The sequence below is a fragment of the Papio anubis genome, chromosome 8 (genome assembly GCF_008728515.1).
Source record: "Papio anubis isolate 15944 chromosome 8, Panubis1.0, whole genome shotgun sequence".
Lineage (NCBI taxonomy): Eukaryota > Metazoa > Chordata > Mammalia > Primates > Cercopithecidae > Papio > Papio anubis.
In genome coordinates, this window is record NC_044983.1 from 67024559 (window position 1) to 67050233 (window position 25675).

The 25675-nt window shown below is 36.0% G+C and overlaps 1 protein-coding gene across 10 annotated transcripts in view; it reads right to left on the bottom strand.

Moving 5' to 3' along the window:
• Positions 1-25675, bottom strand: part of EYA1 (EYA transcriptional coactivator and phosphatase 1) — a 335785-nt gene that overhangs the window by 166806 nt on the left and 143304 nt on the right. The gene's annotated exons all lie outside the window — the stretch shown is intronic.

Genomic DNA, 25675 nt, shown 5'->3' on the forward strand with positions numbered 1-25675 from the left:
ATTCAAAGAAGGCATCGTTTGTTTATTTTGATGCTAGTCACTGATTGTAACCAATTTTGTGCTCTAAAATAAAATCTTTATACCCATTGGAGTTTTCTTAAAACTGTTTTGTCATCACCCATAGAATACTATTCTACTTATTAGGTTTTTTATTTTTTTAAAAAAAAGCATCCTCATTTTTTAGGCGCTTGACAGATGTGAAAAAATTTTTTAAAATCACAACTTTTTGCATGACTTTATAATACATTTCCAGATCATCAACTAATAAAACACATAGACACAATCATAACTTTATATTGCTAATACGTAAATGAAAGCACCATTCCGATGAAAACAAAAAATTAAAAAGCTGCTAATGACCAAAATTTAATACAGACTTCCCCCCAACCGCCGAAAGTATGCCAGTCTGAATTCCTCAGAAAAGAACACTTTGTCAAACATAGGCTACAGCTTAAACTGCAAACTCACCTAGGATTTCATTTTGTATAGTACCAGCAAGGAATCATGGGCTAGTCATCTACCATATTTGGGAAGCCAGGTCAAGAAACAGTTGATTGCTATTGGATCTGTTCATATATGCAGCAGAAATAGAATTATGTTACCACCTACTGCACTTTCTCAGACCAGAAGTATCAGTTATTCAATATACTAAAGTATATATGCAGAAAATAAAATACAACTTGTAATGGAGATTTCCAGCATTGTCAGATAAAATGTAATGTTATGGTAATTCAATATGATATCAAACAGTAAATACTTTTGCAACCACATTTATTTCTAAGCTCTATAAAATCTAAAATTTGAGGTGTTGGTTGGAGAATTAAACAATGTTTGAAATTTTACATTTAGCTGTTGTATTCATGCTTCCAATTGTCTAAAAATTATTTTAGACATAAGAGAGTAAGAAATTATTTTTCTAATCCATGAAAGATTACACTGACAAATCCAGAATATAAGAACTATACAAAATCAAAACAGTGGGAATATTATGTAAAGTGTGTCACATTTATATACAAGTTACTTGCCCACATTATAGTTAAACGTATCATATTATATGTTTTTATGTTGAAATTTAATTTGTATTTATATAACCAAATGAAATATTAAATAAATTATGCATATAATTATGAAGAAAATTAGTGAAAGTATGATGAATGTAATGTGACCACTAATTGATGTGATACAGCTCATGCTACATAATTATGTAACAAAGAGCTCAGTCACTGACTAAAAGTAATATCCATGTGCATATTTACTACTTTTATGGAGTTTCATTTTCCTGAAGCAAAATTAGATGGATTAAAAACAATCACGTTTACCCATAAATTGTGTATGGTTACTACTTCTGAATATCCAATATATAATAATTACTATCGCATAAAATTTAAACCAAAAGTAAGTTATCCTATGATAAACAGCCACATTTAAGCTATTAATGACACCCAGTTTGTCATTAAGCTATTAAGGACACCCAGCCTCCTATTTCTAAATCTTCACCAACTATAACTATATTATGTAACTTAACCATACCCTTTAAGGACTAAATTGTTCCCTAAATACAGTCATACATATAACTACAAAATTTAGGAAAATGTGTTGAACATTGCTACTAGTAAAAGGTAATAGAAGAAAGCATTGTTATTTCATATTTGCCATGGAAATCTCAATACATAAATGTATGAAAAGGAATTTTAAATTTTTCCCATATGCTTTTTCCCCAATAAAAAAATACATAATTTTATCTGGAAAGGGAAAATACTTGAAATATTCAACTGTAATGAAATGTTTGAAAACCCTCAAGGAGACAATATCTTTCACAGGCTGTATCGCCAACCAGGTTTTATCTGACAGAGCCAGCTGTTGCCTAGATACCTGCCTGGTTATGTGGAGGAAATCTTCAATTTTGGTAGAAGAGTTTAGTGTTTTAGGTTAAGGACATGATAAAAAAGATATGCATATATATATATATGTATATATATATATGTATATATACATGATATTTACATTACATTTGTAATATTAAAACATATTGTATATATATGAGAGAGAGACAAGGACAGATACAAGGAACTCATTACAACAATCTAAAAGGTAACTTGGACTTTTCTAAAACTTCATGAGTAAACAATTGATTAATCAAATTAAGTATAACAAATAAACACTGAGAAAACAAAGGATAAAATATGAGTGTCCCTTTTCCTTTTCATTCCAATAATGAAAATAAAGCTATTTTACAGTTTTGAAGTTGTCAATAAATGAGGCACTTTAAAGTTATTTTTCTTCTATTTGTGTTTACTTTGAAATAACTTTAGAAGTCAGCATGCATGCTATTACCTGGTCCAACAGTTTACTAATCTCTTTGTTTCTATGCTTTTTCTGAGATGATTATTTCTCAAAAATAACAGTACAGTAAGTTGCAAAATATAACCAGCACTTAAAGACTAACGCATTTTCTTAAAAAAGCAAAATCCTAGCCATTATTTCTTCCACATGATTAAAATCAATATGTGAAAGTATTCAACATTTTGTAATTCAGACTGTTCAAAGTAGAATGGCAAATAGAGTATCCCAAAATACTATACTTCCAGTCTTCCTGGTTTCATATAAATTTATTTTTCTTGTGGTCCATGCCATGGCACTACCTCCCTGGCTTCTTTATGGAGCCTTTGGAACCGTGTCTGGATGGCTGACACTATGATCCTTGCTGGCATTTGGAGTGGTCACTTCCATGACCTGCTCTTTCCCCACCAGCACGAGACCTACAATGAGGGTCCTGCTCCCAGGAGCCTTCTGCTGAAATGTAACCAAGTAAAACATCCTCTATTTATTTTAAGAATGATATTAAACCTGCCAAATTGAAGGTCTACCACTATTTTGTGAAATGTTTCAAACTCCAACATGATTAGCTTTTAACAGTAAAGTTAAGGAGGTAATTAACTATTAGCTGTACCATGGAAAATTATTTTAATACACATTAAAGTCTTTATACCAACACAATATGAAAATATAACCTATTTCCTGACTTCCTAAAGAGCACGTTTATTATTACATATTAATAATAACATTTATTTATGTAGGGTGGGAAACTTGTTATCCTATGTAGTAATGACTGCCTATCGGATTTTTTTTTGTAAAGTATTATTCTTAATAGAAACTTCGAGCAGCACTTCTTGAAACTAATAGTGATAGCAAGGGCAGTGGCAGATTTTTAAGGAAAGGGGATGAGATAATATATATACTTAAACAAAATGACAAAACAGGTTTCCTCTTTTAAAATCAACTGATTTTCCAAAATGGCAAACAGTTACTTTTTCTTCCTTCTGCCAAAAAATATATAAATAATTGGTCCTGGAAGCATATGTTTAATCTCAGCGATGTTATTTTGCTTTCTCATGCTGTAAAATGGGTTTCTGTTGACAGGAAACAACCTAGAAAACCCAGGTTGTTTCTTCTTGAAGATTTTTTCCTCTAAGCCATGGGCAAAACCAATCTTGTCAGCGCCTCCCAAAACATGTAAGAGGATCTGGAAATTTGCTTTGTGTTTTTCAGATTTCATGACAGCTGAGTTCACAGTTTTTAAATTCTTTGGAAACAATGAATAGCTCATGGAGGAAAGACGGGAATTAGCATTTATGAAGTGCTTACTACATGCCAGGCACTGCGCTAGGCATTTTATATTTTTGTGAATCCTGATTTTTTTAAGTATGAGTGATTTTTCCCTCACTATTTGTTCTGGAGCCTGCCTCATTTTTCTAGCACCATCAAAGTCACTTCTAAACGGTAGATGGAGCAACGGGACATTAATGTCTCCTCATTGTATCATCATTTTGAAGCAAGGTGATAGCCCATAAAGTTAACAAAAATCCAGAAAAATGTGTGATATTTGAAATGATACATATTGTTATATACCAAAATAATATATTCAACATGGAAGAGAAAAAAATCACTATATAGTAGCTGATTATTTCTGAGCATATACTGCAAGCAGATTCAAAAATAAAAGCACATTAAATGGTCAATAGAGAAAAAATCCTTGAACTTGAAATGCTCAAATCAGGAGATATGGGATTTTTCTCCTTACATCTTCAAAAAGGTTAATTATTTTCCTAGAGATTATAAATATCCCAACTTATTCTTTATATTGAAAAGCAGAGTTCGAGTTTACAACAAACAATTATATGCATGTCTTGTTTCATAGTTATATCAATTTATTACATTTTACCTTTCTTAATTTCAGTTACCCAGTATGATGTGCTTTGTTTTTAATAGTTATTATATCATAAACACTTGATTTATTCACTGAGGAAATAATTACAGTAAAAGTGCACTCCACATTTCCTGATGCATTTGGATGTATAGTTTAAGTATTCAGAATCAAGAAGTTCCATTATTATTAAAAAGCAATTGCCAGAGATTGGGGAGAGGGAGCCCCCAAACCTAACAACCTATAGAATTTTTTTCTTCCTTCAAGCAGCATTAACTTTTTCCTCCTCCAGTCTCCCAAATCGGAAAGAAAAGAAAAGAAAAAAAAAAAAAAGAGTAACCTCTAAAGCTGTTTTAGACAGAAGGTCAGAATTCAAAGGATCAGTAACTTAATCCACTGTGCACTACAATCACATTGCTATTGGAAACACAACCAGAAGCACCATTATTCTAGAAGTTTTTATTAAGCAATGTCAATAGGTATACAACCTGGAGGTTTCTCTCTACTGTAAGGTTTATCTAGATTCATACTTGCAAGCGATCAAATTGCCTTGGGTCCTTGGGTTTTACTTTAGTATACTATGGTGTGAAGGAAAAAAAGTAGACTCTATAACACATACTAAGGAAAACAATGCTTCAGTTTGTTCAAATACTTAAAACAGAAATCCTTCTGCAACCCAAATGTAAGTACGATTAAACACTTCGTGGTCTTCAGATACTCATAATTAAGAGGAATGCTTGTTTTAGATGGTTTAATATTTGGGGTATTATACTGATTATTGAAATATGTGATTCATGTTCTTTCAAAAAATATAAACCTGGAAAGTATCCTCTGCCTCTTTCAGGGATTATGTTTTAATATTATCAATGATCTGGTTCACCTGAAATACAGAGTAAAGCAAAGCTAAGGATCTCGGAATTTTGAGTTAGTATGTTTTAAATGTGGAAGATTCTTTAAAACAACACCCTGGTTGATAGAGAGTACAGGCTGGTGGCTTGTTTTTTTAATCAATACAAGGAGAAACAAATAGTTTACCAAGAGGTCAGAGCGCCCATAGGGGAGCCCTCTGCTGCACGATTATCATTGACAACCTCTGCTGAAAGATCTGCAAGCCCCCATTAGCTTCAGCCTCTCGGGATTGCTGTTCACTTTCCTTCCTGTCCTTCCCTGAGAGGAGGATTTTCCCTGCTTGTAGAGAGTGGATGCAGGGGAATGGGTAAGGAGAAGGTGAAGGAGGGACAGGACAAAAACAAAGTAAAAAAAAAAAAAAAGAATTTGCTATTCAAAACAATGATCCAAAACCTGCCCAAGAATCCCAGCCTTTTTAAAAGAATGACAGCCTTTGACTTAGAAATTCTAAAGGAAAAAGACAATGTTTTCAGATATGCAGACTCTATGCATTTTAAATTTGCAGTATCGTCATAGTATACCTGTCTCTTTTAGGATAAACTGTATTCGATAAACCTAAAAATGGACACAAATATGGATGACTGAACTCACCACAAATAAATATATTCATGAATAATTATTGAAGACTATTAAACAGGAGGGCCCACACCTTTAAGCTCTGTATTTAGAATTTTCCAAAATTATGCCTATTATCAACCCATGAATGACTTACACGTGAAAAGGAAAAAAAATTAGACATTTCACATTAAGATCTTCTTAAGGTTGGGTGCGGTGGCTCACCCCTGAAATCCCAGCACTTTGGGAGGTCAAGGCAGGCAGATCACAAGGTCAGGAGTTGGAGACCAGCCTGACCAACATTGTGAAACCCCATCTCTACTAAAAATAAAAATTAAAAAAATTAGCCAGGCGTGGTGGCACGCACCTGTAATCCCAGCTACTCAGGAGGCTGAGGCAGGAGAATTGCTTGAACCTGGGAGGCGGAGGTTGCAGTGAGACCAGATCACGCCATTGCTCTTCAGCTTGGTGACAGAGCTAGACTCCATCTCAAAAAAAAAAAACAAAAAAAAAAAAAAAAATCTTCTTAAAGCAATATATGGCAACCCTGATTTCCTATTCCATTTTTGTATATTCTTGAATTTTGTGTCTATCATTATTCAAGGTTGAAATGCTATTCTTTTCCTTAAGTGTGTAGAATTATTAACATCTCTCTATAGTCAAGGGTACTATTCACCAGATTAAAACAAATGCACCAGAGATTCAAGTGAATTCTAATTCTGGTTTCAACACGGGCTTTCTCTATGTCCTTTGTTGTCACAGTACTAATTCTCTCAATTTATAATTTATGACTAGCTAGCTATTAAATGGATGCAGTGGTACACACCTTACCAAAATGGTATGTGGATGAAAATGTTTACTGCTATGGTAAAGCTCCCATGGAGAAAAAAAAATAGCAACAGAAAAGTTAATTTCAAATCAATTTAATTGAATGAGTGTGGAATGAGTGCTTAAACAGGGCATAGTTTCCAGGGTTTAGCACATAGGATGTGCTTGGTGAATGTTATTAAATTAATTAACACATGCACACAAGGCTACTTGAGGGAACATGGCCCTGGTTTGTGAAAGAAAAATGATTTCCTTGAATTTCCTTTGCTTTCATTTTCTTTTTTCTTACAGATTGTTAAATTTTCCTTCCACTGAAAACTTTAAAGCTGGACTGGCTAGGGCATTATCATTATAGGAATATTAATTTCATTTTATGTACAAAAATATTTAAAATAATTTATGGGACAAAATTGAGTCCTTAAAAACTGTGCTAGGAATTTGCCATCCTGACAACAGGGAGTGACCAAACAGCAAGGAAATTAAGGTATTAGAACAGACTTGAAATCACTATATTCATATGATGTATGTATTTAAATGGAACAGGAAAAAGGAATAAAAAGTTCAGTTTCAGGCTAAAAAAAAAGCCACCATCTACTGCATTCTAGCTATGTCATATTCTTCCCTAAGTATACTGTTATCTTAATACCAGTTCATATTTCCCTTTTAAATTCCTAACCGAAATAAACAGAAAAATTAATTTAAAAATGTAAAAGAGTACTCAATAGGATGAAAGTATATTTAAAGAAACCCTACATGTCCTGCCTTTCAGAAATAGTTCATTGTAGGTGTGTCCACACCACCATCATTTTTAAATTTTGCAGCTTATAGATGGTTCAGAAATCTAACCAACAAAGTTAGTCAGCTGGTCTGTCAGCTAGTAATCAGTCACTCAATAAATATTTATCATGCATCTAGTATGTGCCAGGTACTACGGGCATAGATGAAACAGTAAACAAGGCAGACGGAATTCCCACACTTAAGGAAATTATGTGTGCATAGAAGTGTAAATAAATGAAAAGATGGCTGACTGAACATATGCATTCATTTTTGCTTTCTCTATAAATCCCCTAGAGCACCAGTAAAGAGTTTTTTCTAAGACATAAATCCCCAAGAATGAAGAAAAGCAGGTAATAGGAAAACAGTAACACATTTCAATTAATTATTTAATTAATTTAGAGACAGGTTCTCACTCTGTCACCCAGACTGGGGTGCAGTGATGCAATCATAGCTGTCTGCATCCTTGACTTGGCAGGCTCAACCAATCCTCCTGCCTCAGCCTCTGAGTAGCTGAGACTACAGGCACTTGCCACCATGCCTAGCTATTCTTTTTTTTAAATTTTAGGTAGATAGTCACTCTATTGCCCAGACAGGTCTCAAACTCCTGAGCTCAAGTGATGCTCCCACCTTGGCCTCCCAAAGTGCTGGGATTATAGGCATGAGACACTACACTCAGCCTTAACAAATTTTAAAAGTAGGGGAAAAAAATCTAAACCACGCAGAACATTAGTAACTCACTTAGCAGATATGAGAAAGCTGAATCCTAAGTTGGCAGTAAGGAAAGCTGAAAAGCAATCCAGCTTACACCACCCAACTCCTCCCATCCCCAACATCTTAGCAATCGATGATACCAGGTACTTCTGCAAGTAGAGGTACAAGTATGGCTACCATAAGGAGGATTGGGTACAAGTCAGTATAAGATGCAGTAAGACCCTTTTCTCCACTCTACATAGTCAGCTCTACATAGTCAGTAAAACAAGTAGACTATGGATTGTAGGAGAAGCCCTGGTGTGTGCTGAAGAAGCAGGCACCATTTTGATAACAGGCAGATTATAAAACACTCATGCTGAATGCTGGGATAACTGCCCCTGCTCCCTTCCTCCCTTCCTCCATAACTTTTCCTCATTAGGGTTCCCAGAACACTGTCAGCCAGTGATCATCCAGGCAGGAGCCTGAATTGGTTTCACTAAGTATTCAGACCAGCCCCAAAGGAAAGATCTAAATCGCTTATATCTGGGGACCTCCTAAGGAGAGAACTCAATCTGATCACTCCAAAGTAAAAACTATGGGCAACAAGTCATTTAACTAAAGTAAAAACCATGGGCAACAGGTCATTAACAAAGTTAATGCCCTACTCTTAAATATAAGCCAACAGTTAAGAATTATGAAGAGTCTGAGGAAAGCTTCTCAAGAAATGTAGAAACCAATGAAAAGAAAAGCAACTTGCAGGAAACAGAGATCAAAGAAAAGCAAATGTCAAAAAAACAAAAATAAACTCCCATTAATATGAAACGAGAAATAAGAGAAGATACTGAAGCCATGAAACAAGATAAGAAAACAACAATAATTTTTTTTTCTTTTAAAAGAACATCTAACAACAAAAAGGAGCCCTTGGAAATAAAAAGTAAGATAACTGGAAAATAAAATTCAAAAAGATTTGAAAATAAAATTGTTGAATTCTCCCAGAGAAGAGAGTAAGAAGAGATGGAAAATAGAGAAGTATAGAAAATATAAGAAAATTAGAAGTTATAGTTCTGGTTGTCCAACACCCAGATAACTAGAGTTTCAGAAAGAGAGGAGGGACAATAAAGGCTAAAATTTAGGTCAATAATTCTAAGATATTTCCTAGGGCATGAGTTTTCGGATTGAAAGAGTGCAATGATTAACTAACAAAAAGAATAAAAACAATTCACACCAATGGATATTATTTGGAAATTTCAGAACACAAAAAAGATGGCCCCTACAAACTCCTAGAGAGAAAAAACAGACCACATACAAAGCCTAGGTCATGACTTGAGACTTCTCAATTGGAACATGTATTTCTAGAAGGTAGTAAAGCAATGGCCTCAAATTCCTAGATGACAAATAATTCCCAGCCTACTAAACTTTGTAAGTAGGAAAATTAAATATTTCAATTAAATTTAAAACATTTTCAGACAAGTGAATTCTCAAAAAGTTAACTTTCCAATCAGGTTGATTTCCCAATCCTTTCTCAGGAAGCTAACAGAGGGTGTGTTCCATTAAATTTAGGAAGCAAACCTCCTTTACAAACTAGATAATACAAATAGGACAAAGATGAATATAATTTCTGGTGCTTATGGAAAAGGAAATTCTAGAATGATAGTTATGCCCTAGCCATGACAGTCCAAATTGGAGAAGGTCAGAAGGCTCCAGGAACACTTTCATGAAGATGAGGGAATTGATAAAATAACAGATACATCTGAACATATGCAAAGAAGAGGGAAACAAATAGAGAAGAGCACAGAATTGAATTATTAAAAGGACTCAACTTAATTCAACAACACATCAAAAAGATTATACACAATGACCAAGTGAGGGTTATCTCTATGATTCAAGGCTGATTAACATTTCAAGTCAATAAATATGATACACCACATTAAAAGAATGACACTTCAAAAGCACTGATCACCTCAACAGGTACAAGAATAACATTTAACAAAGTTCAACATCCTCTCATGGTAAAAATTCTCAATGAAATAGGTATAGAAGGAAATTTCCTCAACATAATAAAGGCCATTTATGAGGCCTACAGCTAACATCATAATCAATGAAGAAAACCTAAAGGCTTTTCCTCTAAGATCTGGTACAAGGCAAGGATCCCCATTCTCAACATACCACCTCTGTTCAAAATAGTACTGGAAGTATTCACAAGAGCAGTCAGAGAAGAAAGATAAATAGAGGGTATCAAACTTGGAAAGGAAGAAGTAAAAAGTATTTCTGTTTGCTGGTGATATGATGCTATATGTAGAAAACCCCTTAAAGACTCCACAAAAAAAAGTTAGAACCAATCAATTAATTCAGTAAAGTGGTAGGATACAAAATCAGCAAGTAAATATCAGCTGCATTTTTTATGCTAATAATAATCTATTTGAAAAAGAAATCAAGAAAGCAATTTCATTTACAATAGCATCAAAAAGAATGAAATGCTTAGAAACAAATTTAACTAAGGAAGTAAAAGATCTGTACATTGAAAATTATATGAAACATTGATGAAAGAAATTAAGAAGACACAAATAAATGAAAAGGTATCTTGTGTTTGTGGATTGGAGGGATAAATATTGTTAAAATGTCCATACTACTCAAAGCAACTTACACATTCAATATGATTCTTGTCAAAATTGTAATGGCATTTTCCCCAGAAATAGTGAAAAACAATTCTAAAATTTATATAGAACCACAAAAGTCTCCAAATAGCCAAAACAATTTTGAGAAAGAAAAGCAAAGTTGGAGGCATCACACGTCCTGATTTCAAAGTATATTACAAAGTTATAATAATCAAAAGAACATGGTACTGGCCTGAAAACAGACACATAAACCAGTGGAACAGGATAGAGAGTCCAGAAATAAACCCAAGCACATATGGTCAACTAATTTTCAACAAGACCACCAATAAGACCAATAAGGAAAGGATAGTCTCTTCAATAAATGGTCCTGGGAAAGCTGGATATCCATATGCAAAAGAATAAAACTGAATTCTTATCTTAGACCAGACACACAAAAAAACTCCAAATGGATTAAAGATCTAAATGTAAGACTTGATACCATACAAATCCTAGAAGAAAACAGCAGAAAAACTCCTTGACATTGGTCTTGGTGATGATTTTTTTGGAAAGGAAAAAAAGGCAAAGGCAATAAAAGCAAAAATAAACAAGTGGGACTACATTAAACTAAAAGCTCTGCACAACAGATAAAACAATCAATAAAATGAAAAGGCAGCCTACGGATAGGGAGAAAATATTCACAAACCATATATCTGATAATTGGTTAATATCCAAAATATAAGACGTTCACATAACTCAATAGGAAAATAACGAAGAACCCAATTAAAAAATGAGCAGAGGACCTAAACAGACATTTTTCAAAACAGACATACAAATGGCCAACATGTATATAAAATAATAAACATCACTAATCATCGGGGAAATGCAAGTCAAAACCACAACAAGATATCACCTTACACCTGTTAGGACATCTGTTACCAAAATCAAGAAATAACAAGTGTCGATGAAAGTGTGGAGAAAAGGAAACCTTTGTAGGCTATTGATGAGAATGTAAGGTGGTACAACCATTGTGGAAAACAGTATGAAAGTTCCTCAGAAAATTAAAAATAGTACTGCCATATGAATAGAATCGCCATATGACCTAGCAATCCGTTTGCTGGGTATACAACCAAATAAAATGAAATTACCACCTTGTAGACATATCTGCACTCCCATGTTCATTGCAGCGTTATTCACAATAGCCAAGCCATAGAAACAACTTCAGTGTCCATTGACAGATAATGAATAAAGAAACTGTAGTATATATACACAATGGAGTATAATTCAGCCTTAAAAAAAGTAATCCTGTTATTTTCAACAACTTTGAGCAAATTATACTAAGTGAAATAAGCCAGACACAGAAAGTTAACTACTGCATAATCTTATTTATATATGGAATATTTTCTTTAAAAGTCAAATGCATAGAAAGAGTAGAATGTGGTTACCAGGGGCAAGGAAGGGGAGGAAACCGGGAGAGGTAGGTGAAGGGTGTAGGTGAAAGCTTATAGTTCTATAGGATGAACAAGTCTAGACATCTAGTGTATAGCTTGAATACTACAGTCAATTATATTACATTGTATACTGAAAATTTGCAGAGAGTAGGTTTTAGATACTCTACTACAAAACAAACAAAAAGTAACTAGAGAAGATGATGAATAGATTAATTTGACTACAGTAATTGTTTCACTATATATGTGCCTATCAAAATATCATGTTGTACATCTTAAATATGTATAATTTTTAAAAATGGGAATACTACCTCATGCTAGAAGAGCTTACATACAGGGGGAGTAATGTAAATTCCAAACATTGATCCAACAAAAATCAGGATATACACATCCTGGAAGAAAGGCAGGACTGGCAGTATTTGTGTACGAATGTGTTGGGGGTGGGAGTGAGATGAAGGAGACAAATCCTCATCTTCCATGGTGACAAGTCAACAAATAACATCTAAAACATGAAAGATCAACAAAGAACAGCATAACAAAAATTCAGCTGAAAAATGAGAAGCGTTTTTCTCTGGGTAGGGGAAAGCAAGATGAGAGGAAGACAGGAGACTCCCCTCTACACAACAATTTTTTTTTCTTTTTGAGACAGAATTTTGTTCTTGTCACCTAGGCTGGAGTATAGTGGTGTGATCTCGGCTCACTGCAACCTCCGCCTCCCGGGTTCAAGTGATTCTCCTGCCTCAGCCTCCTAAGTAGCAGGGATTACAGGTGCCCGCCACGATGCCCAGATAATTTTTGTATTTTTAGTAAAGATGGGGTTTCACTATGTTGGCCAGGCTGGTCTCGAACTCCTGACCTCAGGCAATCTACCTGCCTCTGCCTCCCAACGTGCTGGGATTACAGGTATGAGTCACCACACCTGGACAACAATTTTTATAGAATTGAGTTTTAAATTACGCACATATAATTTTGATTGAAAATATAAAACTAGACATTTTTCTGCTCCCATGTATGGTGCATGTGTATAAATTATTGACAAATAGTTAAAAATCAAATTCAGGTAAAATTTGGCAGACAGGGCTGTGTGCGAAGCAGTGAGTGCTATTATAGTTAGCCAAAGAGGGCCCCTTGAAAGGGGTGTCATTTGAGTTAAGACGTAAACAATGAAAAGGTAATATACTTGTAAAAACTGGGGTGAGGAGGGAGTGGTCTACACAAAAGGAACAGCAAGTTCAAAGGGAGCAAGCTTGGCAAGTAGGAGGGAAGAAAGAAATGTGGATAATAGTGAACAAGAAGGAAAGAACAGGGCCAGGGCTGGGTGTGGGGCATGGGACTCTGTTGGCCAGGTAAAGAGTAGGATTTTATTCTGGTTGTAATGAGATGTCACTAAAGGTGGCTTTTGTTTGCTTGCTTTCATTTTTGAGCAGAAAAGTGACATGATCTGATTTGTGTGTAAGGAAGGCTGCTGTGTGGAGGATGAACTATACAGAGAGCAAAATAGAGGCAGGAAGGCAAATTAGAGGGTTATTCTAGTAGTCCGGGTGAAAGGAGTGTAATCTGACCAGGGTTTTCTCTGGGCAACTGATGATATGTGGTCAGATTTAGGGTATATTTGGAATTAGAATCAATAGAATTTGTAAATTGAATATGAGTTTCAGGCAAAGAAAGAAATTAAGGATGACTGAAGTCTCTCAGCGTAAACAAGAAACACCAGTGATTTGACTTTCATCTTCATTCTTCTTTCTGCTTTCTTGCTCATACAAGAACATGACATAAACACAAAAAGCTGGAACAATCAAAATCTGAACATTAACTGCAAGTTTTCATCACCATCTTCTCAAACTATCTGAAGCTGCCACTGCCCTGCCTAGGCTCCCTCTGCAGCAGCCTCTTTTCTGTCATTTCCATTTACCATGCTCACTCCTGTCTCTGTGTATATGCTCAAGTGTCTCTGTACTCACCAGCCTGATATAAATGTCCTTACCTCTCTTTTCTATTTAATCAACCTCTTTTCCATACTGTCTTCTGTCTTATAATGGTAGATTGTTACTTTGGTGACCCCCAATGAACCATACCTCCCCAGATTCTGGGTTTGGCAAATGAGACATTAACAAGGAGGAAGCAAGCAGATACTAAATGGTACATGCATACTGGAGGTAACCTTTCAGGAACACAGACATTTTAGATCCAGGCCCCATGAAAGAAGCCCAAGCTATCCATGTGGTGGAAGAGAAATCGCAGCCTGCCAGCCATCCCAGCAAGGTACTAGATATGAAAGTGAAGCTATGTTCGACATTCTAGCCCCAGCCACCATTTGACAGAAATTGGGAGAGACCCCAAGCAATACGAGCAGAAGGGCCATCCATCTGAGCTCAGCCAATCCACGGAATCATGAACAAATAAAATGGTGGGGTGGTTAGTAATGCAGCAGTACCTAATAAAAATATCCATCATTACATTGAAGTCACTCTTGCAAATACTTCCAATCACAAGGATATTATTAAAACCAATGGACACATTTCTGCCTTTATCTGAATTGTCTTAATTGCAGCATTTTTATTGTGATAAAATATATATAACATAAAATGTACCATTTTACACAGTTTTAAGCATGCAGCTCTGTCATGAAATACATTCACGTTGTTGTGCATCACCATCGTTCATCCACAGAATTTTTTCATCTTCCCAAACGTAAACTTTGTACCCATTAAATACTAACTCTCTATCTCTGCCTCTACCCAGCCCCTGGTAACTACCATTCTACTTTCTGTCTTTGTGAATTTGACTTCGCTAGGTACCTTACGTAAGTGGACTCATGTTATAAGTGTAGCATTGTAGTATCATCTTAATTGTTGCATCTGACATTGCTGTACATTCCCTCTTTGAAATGTTCTGCCTGTGAGATCTTGTCACAAAACTGCCTTTTGCCTCATTTTTTGATTCTTCCATCTTGGTCTCTTTTTAGGGTTGTTCTTGACCTACTGACTCAGCTTCCTCTGAAACACGAGGCTCTCTCCAACATCTTCTCCTGTGTGATCTCATTCCCATATCTACCTCAATAACCACATAGATGCAAGTGGTAACCAAAGCCCCATCTCTAATATAACGAAGCTAATTTTTAAAATTTGAACTATACCCTGATGTATTTTTTTTTTCTCAGCAATTATGATCCATCCCCCCTCCTACTCCCAGTCTTTCTGCCATTAAGATTAGGCTTGCGAGGAGGCTAAGGAAGATTTTAATAGAAGATATGATGTAAGGGAAGACCCTTTGAGATAAGAAGGGGAAGAGAAGTACCTTCTAGTTGTGGGCACTGATTGCTAGAAATGGAAACTCATGCACTGTATAAGGCGGGGTAGGCTTAAGAAGTGGTAGCCATAAGAATAGTGACCAAGCCTAAATCAAGAATTCAGTTTTGAACCTCCTTAGAATGTAGAATATATAAACCAAAATTAAACTGTCAGGAATAAAAAACCAGTAATCTTGCCTAGTATGAGGCGATATTTTATTGGGATCTGATAAGATTGTGATAACCCCAGGAATATATAGTAGCAAGGTTTTAAAAAATAAGGAAGTATATATGGGTTATACTTCACAATAACATGTAAGTTGTAAAGAAATGAAGACATCAGAAAACTTTACGATTTATAATTTAAGGTTTGAAGATATGTGAGGTAATATATTTTATAATCATTGGATTGCCTTGTATATTCTTGGTCAACCTTTTAGGGTATTCGAAACCTTTACTACATCCTAGAGTCATAGACATAATCACAATTTCAAATGGCTAAAAGACTTTGGTTAAGTGATGCTAATGTTTAAAGAAGACTCAATCCACTAAACTTATGCGTTAAATAAAATACTTAAATGAATGACATTTTTATTTTGTAAAAAATAACCAGATGTAGAAGTAAAATAAATTCTGTAAATTGACTTTTAGCTTTGAAATGAACAAGTATTTATCAAAGCACAAATGAATGGGGGAATTCCTTTCTATACATAAAAGTCTTCCTCAAGCATGAAATCTCGCCTACTACAGTAGAGAGAAGAATGCCTAGGTCTTCAGTGGGTATATGAAAGGGCAGAGGAAGTTGATGAACTAAGTGGAGGCTCTATGTGAGGACGAAGAGGCCACAAATGGATCACTTGAGCCTCAAGGCTACCGTGGAGACCAAGAACCTGAACAGTAGGGCCCACAATGATGCTGGACAAGACCATAGAGGATCAGTCACACCTGTACGTACTCCTACCCAGGTTTCACGGTGATTTAGTCGGATGAGTATATCTCTACAGGGGCCACAGAGAACACCCAGCACAGCACAGGCACTAAGGCCAGGATGACACACTCATGAGCCCCTGGAGACTTCAATTACCCCAGGGAGAAGGATGAACAAAGGTACACTGGAGAAACCAGAACCATCAGGACTGAAATCCTGAAAGGACCACCTGTGTGCCTGAAGAGATTGTTTCTTGAAATAGGCATATTTGAGGGGTTTTATTGTTGTTAGTTTTTGTTTTGCTACAGTGTGCCTGGAAGCAAGAAGAAATAGGATGTGAAAAATAAAATTACCTTTGATTTTACACCTGAATTGTGCATGAATTGTGATAGCAATATTTTAACAGACAACTTCTTCTGTGCCCAAAACCCAATCCACCCTCAACACTGCACCCACACTACCAGACCATCTTTATAAATGCCAAGCTCATCATATCTCTCACTTTAAACTCCTTCACAGATTTTAGGTGAAGTTCAAAATCCTCAGTTTATCCAGTGGCTCCCTTAGCATAAGTAACTCCATCTTAGAAAAAAATTCCTTCTCACATTTCAAAAAGCATCATGCTAACAGGAGCCAGATGTTGGCCTAATCAATAGAGACTGTTCCCAACCAGATAGGGATGTAACCAGGCACACTCTTTACTATTAGTCCTCACTCTATGTCTATAAAAAGAGTAGGACTTCATCATCTTGAGATGGCTGTCTTAACACACACTGTCCTGCTGTCACTCAGGATCAGCACCCAGCACCTGCCACTGAAGGTTCTGCCCAAATCACAGACTCTTCTTGCACAATCCTCACAATCCTTGTTGACATCCCTCAGGATCAGTCCAGGATATTCTCCTTGCTCACTTCTCTCTCCTTGGATTGGTTCAATAGCCTCTTTTTTCTGAACCCTTTCCTCTTGATGTTGAATGTCACTCTTTTGTGGAATGTGTGATCTATAACATTTATGTATTAATTAAATATACTATTATGCATGGTTTGCAATATTGACTGACTTATGGCTTGGCTTGAACCTATGTGCCCATGGCTTTCGCTACCAGGTGAATGGGCAGTACCAAGGAGAATTACCTTTTTGGGAACTCCATGTAGCTTATGGTTTCTATGACTGAAATAGCATCAATAAGAGTCTGATGTTGTGGAAAAACACAAATGTTCATGGACCTGGGTATGTCTGACCTTCCACCACTCATGCCATCCAGCATAAGCTGCCTTCCCCTGCCTGCAGCCCTGCCTCTGCGGCACATCTATTCTAGCCATTCTGAGATGCTAGTAGTTCCCCAAACCTGATGTCCTCATTCATGCATTTGTGCTGCTCCCTGGCCTGGAATGTCCAGCCCCTACTGTCTTTCAAAGTTCAACTTAGCATTACCCTAGTAATCTCATAATCTCACCCCTCTTAGTGTAGCCAACTAGCTGCCCCATAGGCACTTCAAATGCAATCTATACCAAAGTAAACTTACATTCTTGTTCCTATAACCTGCTTCCTTATATATCTATTTCACTGGGGGTACAACCAGTAATTCAAGCTGGAAACATACAGATTTTCTTTTCCTCTTCCTTCTCCATATCTAAATCTAAACCCAAGTCCAGCTGATGGCCCCTTTACCTCTCCTGTCCTCAATCTCTGAGGACCTTGCCCACCTTGTGTTGCTGGCTCAGACTCCTCCCAGCAGGTCCCACTGCCACCAGTGTTCTCGATCCACACTGCAGCCTGCAGGTGGACTGCCATTCTGGCCACTTCACTGCAGGACTTAAAACCCTTCAACAGTTCACAAGACCCCATTATCAAAGATAATCAAAGGTATCAAAGATTATCAAAGCCCATATCCATAAAGCAGCTGGCCAGGCCCTCCACAGTCTAGATCTGGTCCCCTTTTTCACTCTGGCCCGGGATCACCCGTGGCCCTAAACTGCCGGTGGCACTAGGCACGTGCTTCTCAAGCACCTTTACACATATTGTCCCTGCCATGTGCGACATCCTTGAGACATTTAGTTAGACACAAAATTAAAAAAAGAAAATTAGGGCCATGGTAATACTTTCAGACAAATTTCCATGGGAACAAATATGGAATGAAAGAGGCTTCTTCTGCCATGTCAGTCTCTGCATTAACTTCTCCCTCATTCACCCCCATCTATAAGCTGCTCTATGCCAAAAGGAGATGAAATGCTGGTGGAAGAAAAAGGAAAGAGGAGAATATAACCAGGGGTCAGACTGAAGCCTCAGGCAAGGTACATGCAAGCAATGGCCTAGGACAGACTAAATCCTCAAGATTTGGACTTTCTGAAAGACAGCAAAAAATTGAAATGCAGTTTTATCAGAGCTGAAAAAAATATGTATTACACTCACCCTTACAGTATCAACCAAAAACTAGATACCTCTACAGTTGTACCAATCATGCAGACACACGGAAGTGTGCCTAAAATTGCTTTGAAGAATGTTCCGCTCTTTCCTGTCCTCTTAGAGGACTGAAAAGAAATGTCTACATCCTCCTCCCACCCCCACACACACTCAGCTCCCTATCATACACAATCTGGTGTGCAGACACCACTTATAATTGTCTCCCTTCAGTGTGTCATTTGGGGGTTTATTGGTATTTTAGTTAACAGGTTGATTCTAAGTGTTTACAATAATAATAAAAAAGCACTTTGTATACACACATGGGCACAGATCCAGAGTAATGTCTTTAATGCCTGAGGCACTTAAAATTTGTTTTACATCAGGCTAATCATGTTATGAATCTGCATTTTCATTATACATCACAACCATCCTTATTTTTACTAATGACATAAAAGATGAGAAGAAACAGAATGCATATATTAAGGCTACCATCTGATCTTCCACTTGTTAGAGTAAAACTAGACATTTTGGTAGAAACGCAGATGAATTACATAATATTTATAAAGGGATCTTATAATAAAAATGAAGAAATTAAAACCAGATGAAAGTAGATAAAACCTTTATTTTCATAATTAAAATTATATTATACTGAATTGAAGTAGTACTTACAGTGGTAACAAATTACTCTGTAGAATATTGAATTACTTTGCATTACAAGTTGCTAAAATATACACCAATTTGTGACACAGAAAATACCTCAAATTTCACTACTTGAACAGACATACATACGTTAAAAAGAGCAAATATCACAATTATTCCAAAGTCTAGAGGAATACAAAAGGTAAAGTATGAATATTACAGGCATATTAAATTTAATTTTATAGTCACTTCACACATATTTCAGCACACAATATTAGTTCATACTACAAGAAATTTTTAAAAAATTTTTTAAAGTTGCAATTTATCTCCTTAAAAGTGTACATTAATAGGAAATAGATATGTGATGTTATGTTTTAAAGGGCAGAGCATTTTCTCATTGACTAGTAAAGGATATATACGCTTATTTCTTAAATCATTGCATAAAATAAAACCAAATTATATTCTGTATCTCTGTGAGTGCCTCATTACAGAATTCAATGACTTGGCAGTCTACACTTTCTAAATCTGTCTATCTCCTGCTTCAATCTGTGTGTTAAGTCACAGTATAACAGCTCACAGAAATCATACCGATTTCTAGGTCTCAGGAAGATTCTATAACAAATACATAATTTTGATTCTTAGTATTATAACAGTAGAAAACTGGCATCAGTTCACATTTTGGAAGAATGACATAACTAAATATATGTGGCATGTCAGACAGACAGTAACAGAAAATTGTGCTTTAAAAAATTCTGTTGCTACAATTTTTGAGAGTTTTATCTTTGGTGAAGCAACTTTTCTTCTGTGGAACAGTTACATTACTATAACATATCTTCAGTTATATTGTTTTCTAATAGCACCTTTTGTTTTTTGCATTACCAATTTATAAACTATGACCTCATTTAGGAAAATACAGATTTACATGACATACCATTTTATTCCCAGCTAAACCAAAATTATAAAGTCAGGCAATTCCAAATGTTGGCAAAGTTGGAGCAACGGGAATTCTTACACACTGCTGTTAGAGTGTAAAAAGGTATACTTCTGTTAAAAAGTAAAGATATTAATATTTTTGCAGCCAGCAATTTCACTTCTAGATATATCCTCTAGAGAAACTCTTACACATGAGCACAAAGGAAAATATACAAAACTATCCACCATAATACTGCTTTAAATAGTCAAAAAATTTTAATTAAAGGAGTTTTTAAAAAATTAACAGCTTACATTTCCATTACCAACAGAGTCAATTTTAATATTGTGGTGTATTTGCCATTCTATAGCATCAAAATGAATAAACTGAGCTATATACATCAATATGAGAAATCTCTCTATATACAGATTTGAAGGAATAAAGCAAGTTTAAGGATGATACAGACAATAGGTTACTTTTTGCCTACGTTTTAAAGCATGCAATAATATGTGTCGCCTACAGATACAGATATGTAGTGAGAATATAAAGTCATAAGTGGGAATAATAAACACCAAATCTAGAATAGTAATCCTGTCTGGAGAAGTAAGGAGAGTAAGGAGAGTGAAAATGAAGAAGATGCACAATAGGATTTAACTTCTATAATGTTTTATTTCTTGAAAAAAGAAAAGAAAAGATTTGGAGAATACAATACAAAAATGTTACATTTTACAATCTAGGTAGATGTATGTAGGGATTAATTATATTATTTCTAATTTTTATATTTTAAAACTATTTCAAACTTTAAAGAACAAAAATTTAGGATGAAATAATATTCACCCTAATAAATATTATTAGACACATTTGTTACTATCTTTACACTATTTTTTTTAAAAATTCATTGCATCTCAGAGAGAGCAATTACAATTTTAAGCGTCTTTCCATATTCATAATCTTCTCTATATCTTTAAGAATGTGTCCAATTTCCTAACCTCACTAAGAGATAAGTTTAGACCTCTGATGATACACTATCTGATAAGGTAATTGGTTGTTTTCATGTTGCTTACATTATCAGCCTTCATATATTTTAAACTGGTGTGTCTGTTTCCCATTTAAACATTTTTAAGAAGGTTATTTGAAGAGCTTAACCTCTCTGTGTACCTTTCTTCTCCTCAGAGCTTTGTGAGATCCATGGTAAAGTTGACTTACTCCCCCAGACTTCACTGGCTGTTCTCACTGAGACTTCTCATTCTTTACCACTCATCTCAGGTAGGGCCTACCCTGGGTTGCCTTCTCTGACCAGTGCAGGCCAACCTGGGCCCTCCCCAAGAAGCCCTTTGTTTTTATGGTACCTTACAAATACCTGGATGGCAGAATCTATCACCCTGTGCTGTTCTGGCAGATACTCCATCTCCTCAATGGGAATATGAACTTCCTAAAGCAGCAACTATGTTTTGCTTTCACCTTCTCAAGATCTCAGAACAATCAAACATTTGCTTGATAAGTATTTGTTGAATGAACAAGTGAATAAATGCAGTTGTTAGAAATAAATGCAGCATGAATCTTTTCCTACTAGTATTGTTTTTAGACAAGACTTTTGTGTCTTATAAAGGCAAAAGGCAATTCAACACATAAACCCTTTTTAGGAAAATGGTTACATTCACTGTAGATGAAATGCATCTTACTCTTGAATCCAAGTTTTTAGTATTAAGGGATATAGACTGTAGTGCTTTCTACTACTAGATTGTGGTGCTGATAATTAATACTTTTCAAAAAGGGATGTTCACTGATGCAATAATTTATACACAGGTACGAAACCATGGCAAGTAGACCCTTATAAATTGCAAATATTAAAATATAATCCAGGAGTTTTTTCATTTTTTATTGTTTTGAGACAGGGTCTCACTCTGTCACCCAGGCTGGAGTGCAGAGGCATAATCTCGACACACTGCAGCTTCAAACTCCTGGGCTCAAGCAATTCTCCCATCTCAGTCTCCCGAGTAGAATCCCGAAGACTTTCATAACTTACTCTTAGTAATTGAGGAATAAAGCAAATGGAATTCTAGATATAATACTAGCACTTAATTTCCAATAAAAGAAAGTAAATTAAGAATGATTATGTAATTAAAATAAGGGACTAGAAACACATTCAGCAGCAGCCAAGCAGAGGGGGGTGACCAAGTAGATGAGCCCAGTTCTCCAGATGACAGAACACCCTCTAACCCTCAAAGAATAAATGATCACTCTCACCCAAGCCACCAAGTAAAACAAAAATGGAAGGAAATGTAGGCACACACACAAAAAAAGAGTTAAGAAAACAAGCAGAAAAAAAAATAGTGCATTTTTATCTGTTACAACTATCTAAATTGTCTATTGACTATATAGCAACATCTGAATCTTATATAATACTTTATTTATAAAGCACTTTCCCGCAAGTAGCTCACTGAGGGCCCATAACATTCCTTAGATTAGGAAGGTCAGGTAATATACCTGTTATGCAGATGAAGAAATTGAGGCTCACAGTGAGGCTAAGGAAAAAGAGATAGCATCAGAAGGAATACTTAAACCCAAACTTTAAAAACTTTTAATGCAATGTACTTCCAGAATGTGAAACCCCACTTTAAAAATCCTTCTAAGTAAATATAGTTGTACTGGAATTTAGGTAATTTTGAAACTCTGCATTAATTGAATAATATCTAGTTGGTGATACTTAGCATTTTACTTCTGATTGCATAAATATTCATAGGGAAACACCTAGGAGGAATGTTCAAAGCACTGAGTGGTGTGGTTCTCATTAGCACTAATAGAGATCAGGTGGATAAGTTCCTATTTAACGCTTTGAAAATCTGTCCCCGACTTTGCACCACTTAAGTAGCTATAAAGTATACTCCTACTTGGTTTTGTAGTAAAAATTATGCTTCACTGTATTACTTTCACACCACTCAGGAAAATATTTCTCTTTTTCAGTAATGATAATTTTCTCTATTAGGTTAAATTATTCAGTCGTACTTCTTTAGTTTCTTCAATTTTATTCTCTTCTGATTCTCTGATTGTCAAAACTCTAGAGGCTCCCCGAATCTCAGAACACCACTGTCTCCAAGACCAGGGTCAACACTGCGACGTGGTTGGCAAACTGCAAAGCCTTCAGGAGCCTATATGTGAAACATAAGGGAAGGGATAGGGCAAAATGCACTCATGAGGGAGTCACTCAAGCTCTCATAAGGGGTCATTTGCTGTTCCACCCAAGTTAGTTGCTGACTGTGGATTCACTGTTGCCAGCTCTTCCAAGGTTTTGAAAAAAGCCAGAAATTTATATTTTTCTTAAGGAAGTTTAAATGTTTAAAGGTCACAATCACAAATAATTTTTTAAACACTGTATGGACCAACATTGTCTAGAGCAAACAGCCCTTGTGGGCCATGAGTTGACAATAGCTAATTCAGTTTCCTGTTCTAAAAAGCAGAATGGTTGACTCAGGCCATTAAGCTTCATACCATTCATTCAGATTTCATCTGGGAAAATTGTTTTCCTCCATTGTGTATAATCCAATTGCTGGACAAATTTAGGAAAAAAAACAGGAGGATATAAACATAATTAGAATATTAGAGTCACAGAGCGGGTACAGAGGAAGAAATTGCTTGCTCATGCTTATATAAGTGAATATTGATGAGAAGTCAAGGATGATGAATTTAGTATTATCTGCTTCTATTTCATGATAACCTGATGTAAGGATTCAAAAATAACTATAAATGGAAACTTTAATCTCAATCAGACAACTTAGTATCATCTTGCTGACTGTAGCCTTGTGAAATGGTTCTTAACCTGGAATTTATTGAGCAGATGGGGGCTTGGCTCATGTCAATAAATATTTTCTGGTTCCTCATGTGGCAAGATTGTACCACATGCTGCGAATACAGGTGGGTGAGTCCCCGACCCCCACAGAGCTCATGATCTAACAGGCAACTAGAACCTGTGATGGGATCGACTTCTGTAAAGACAGACTACTTTAGGGGAGTAGAGGAAAAGATTTGGGGAGCACAGAGTAGGGAAAGCATGACAGTCAGTGATGAATGACTACAGGTGAGGATGAAACTGAATATTAAAGAATGGGAGACACTCAGGTAAGCTGGGAATGACAAGTCAAACAGCATTTGAGATAGAAGACAGAAACAACATGATGTCTTTATCAATCTATATGCAGAGGGGTGTTGACATTTAAGAAGAGGAGTAGCATGGTCATCTGTTTCAGATAGACCATTCTAGTTGCAATGTGTAAATGACAGATTATATAGAGAGAAATGATAGGTAGAAACACTACTTGAGAGTCTAGCAGTGGTCCAGGTGAGAGAGAAGGACCTAGACCAGAGAAAAATGACATGAGTCTTTGAGAGAAAAAGGAGAGATCTGAAAAACATTTACAGGTAAATTGTTGGAACAGAATGATTTATATGATGGTAGAGCCTAGGAATAGCAATGCCAATGGCACCCACATTTCTAACTTCAGGTCGCGTTGTGGACAGTAGTAGCATCTACAGACATCAGGAACAGAGAAAAGTAGCAAATTTTAGAAAAGATACCACATACCGTTGAGACACTCTGAGTTTGACGTACCCATGGGATATCTTGGTGGAGATTTTCAGCTATCCAAATCTTGGGGATAAGATGCAAGCTGGAGACATATTTTTGAAAATTATTAGAAATGCAGTGGGGACTAAAGCATGAGGGCAGTGGAGAATAACTAGGGTGAATGTGTAATGAGCAGCACAGGGGCTGAACACAAAAATCCAAGCAAGGAATCATCAGCAAAGTGGGAGAACTGATAGACTATGTCTAAGAAGAAGGTTCAAGAATAAGCAAGTATACGCCAGGAACTGTGCTAGGCCTGCACACATTGACTATAATCTCATAAATTAATGATCATTATATTCTACCCATCTTCCAGTCAAGAAAATTGAGCTACCCCAAAAATAAAGTACCTTGCCTAAGGTCACTCTCAAGTTAAGATTCCTATGATTCAAACCTAATCCTGCCACATTCCAAAGACTGAATAATTTTCACTTAATCCAGAAACCAGTGATCCCCAAGGTCTTATAGCAAAGTGGTCAAGTAAGTTAAGGGTTGAAAAGTATCCATGGGATTTACAATATGAAGGCCACTGATAATTATGACCAGTAACTGTTATCTGGAGTGAGTGACAAGTCAGGAAGTGGAGTTAGCAAATGCATACAACTCTTGTAAAGAAGCTTGGCCATGACAACAGAAAAGAGAAAGCCAAGGAGGACACAGGTTAAACAGTGAGGGTGACCATAGTTATTCGGTTGTCTGTGAAGAACTTTACAAGGTGCTCATTATCATGATGGTTAATGTGTAATTCCACATATAGAAAGGAGAGGTCCGAGGACCTTTCTGGAACTATGACTCTACTCATCATTTCCAGGTAGCTTCGATCTCAGCTGCCAGGGAGTAGGAACTAGAAAGAACAACCATATTATTCCATTTTCTAATTAAT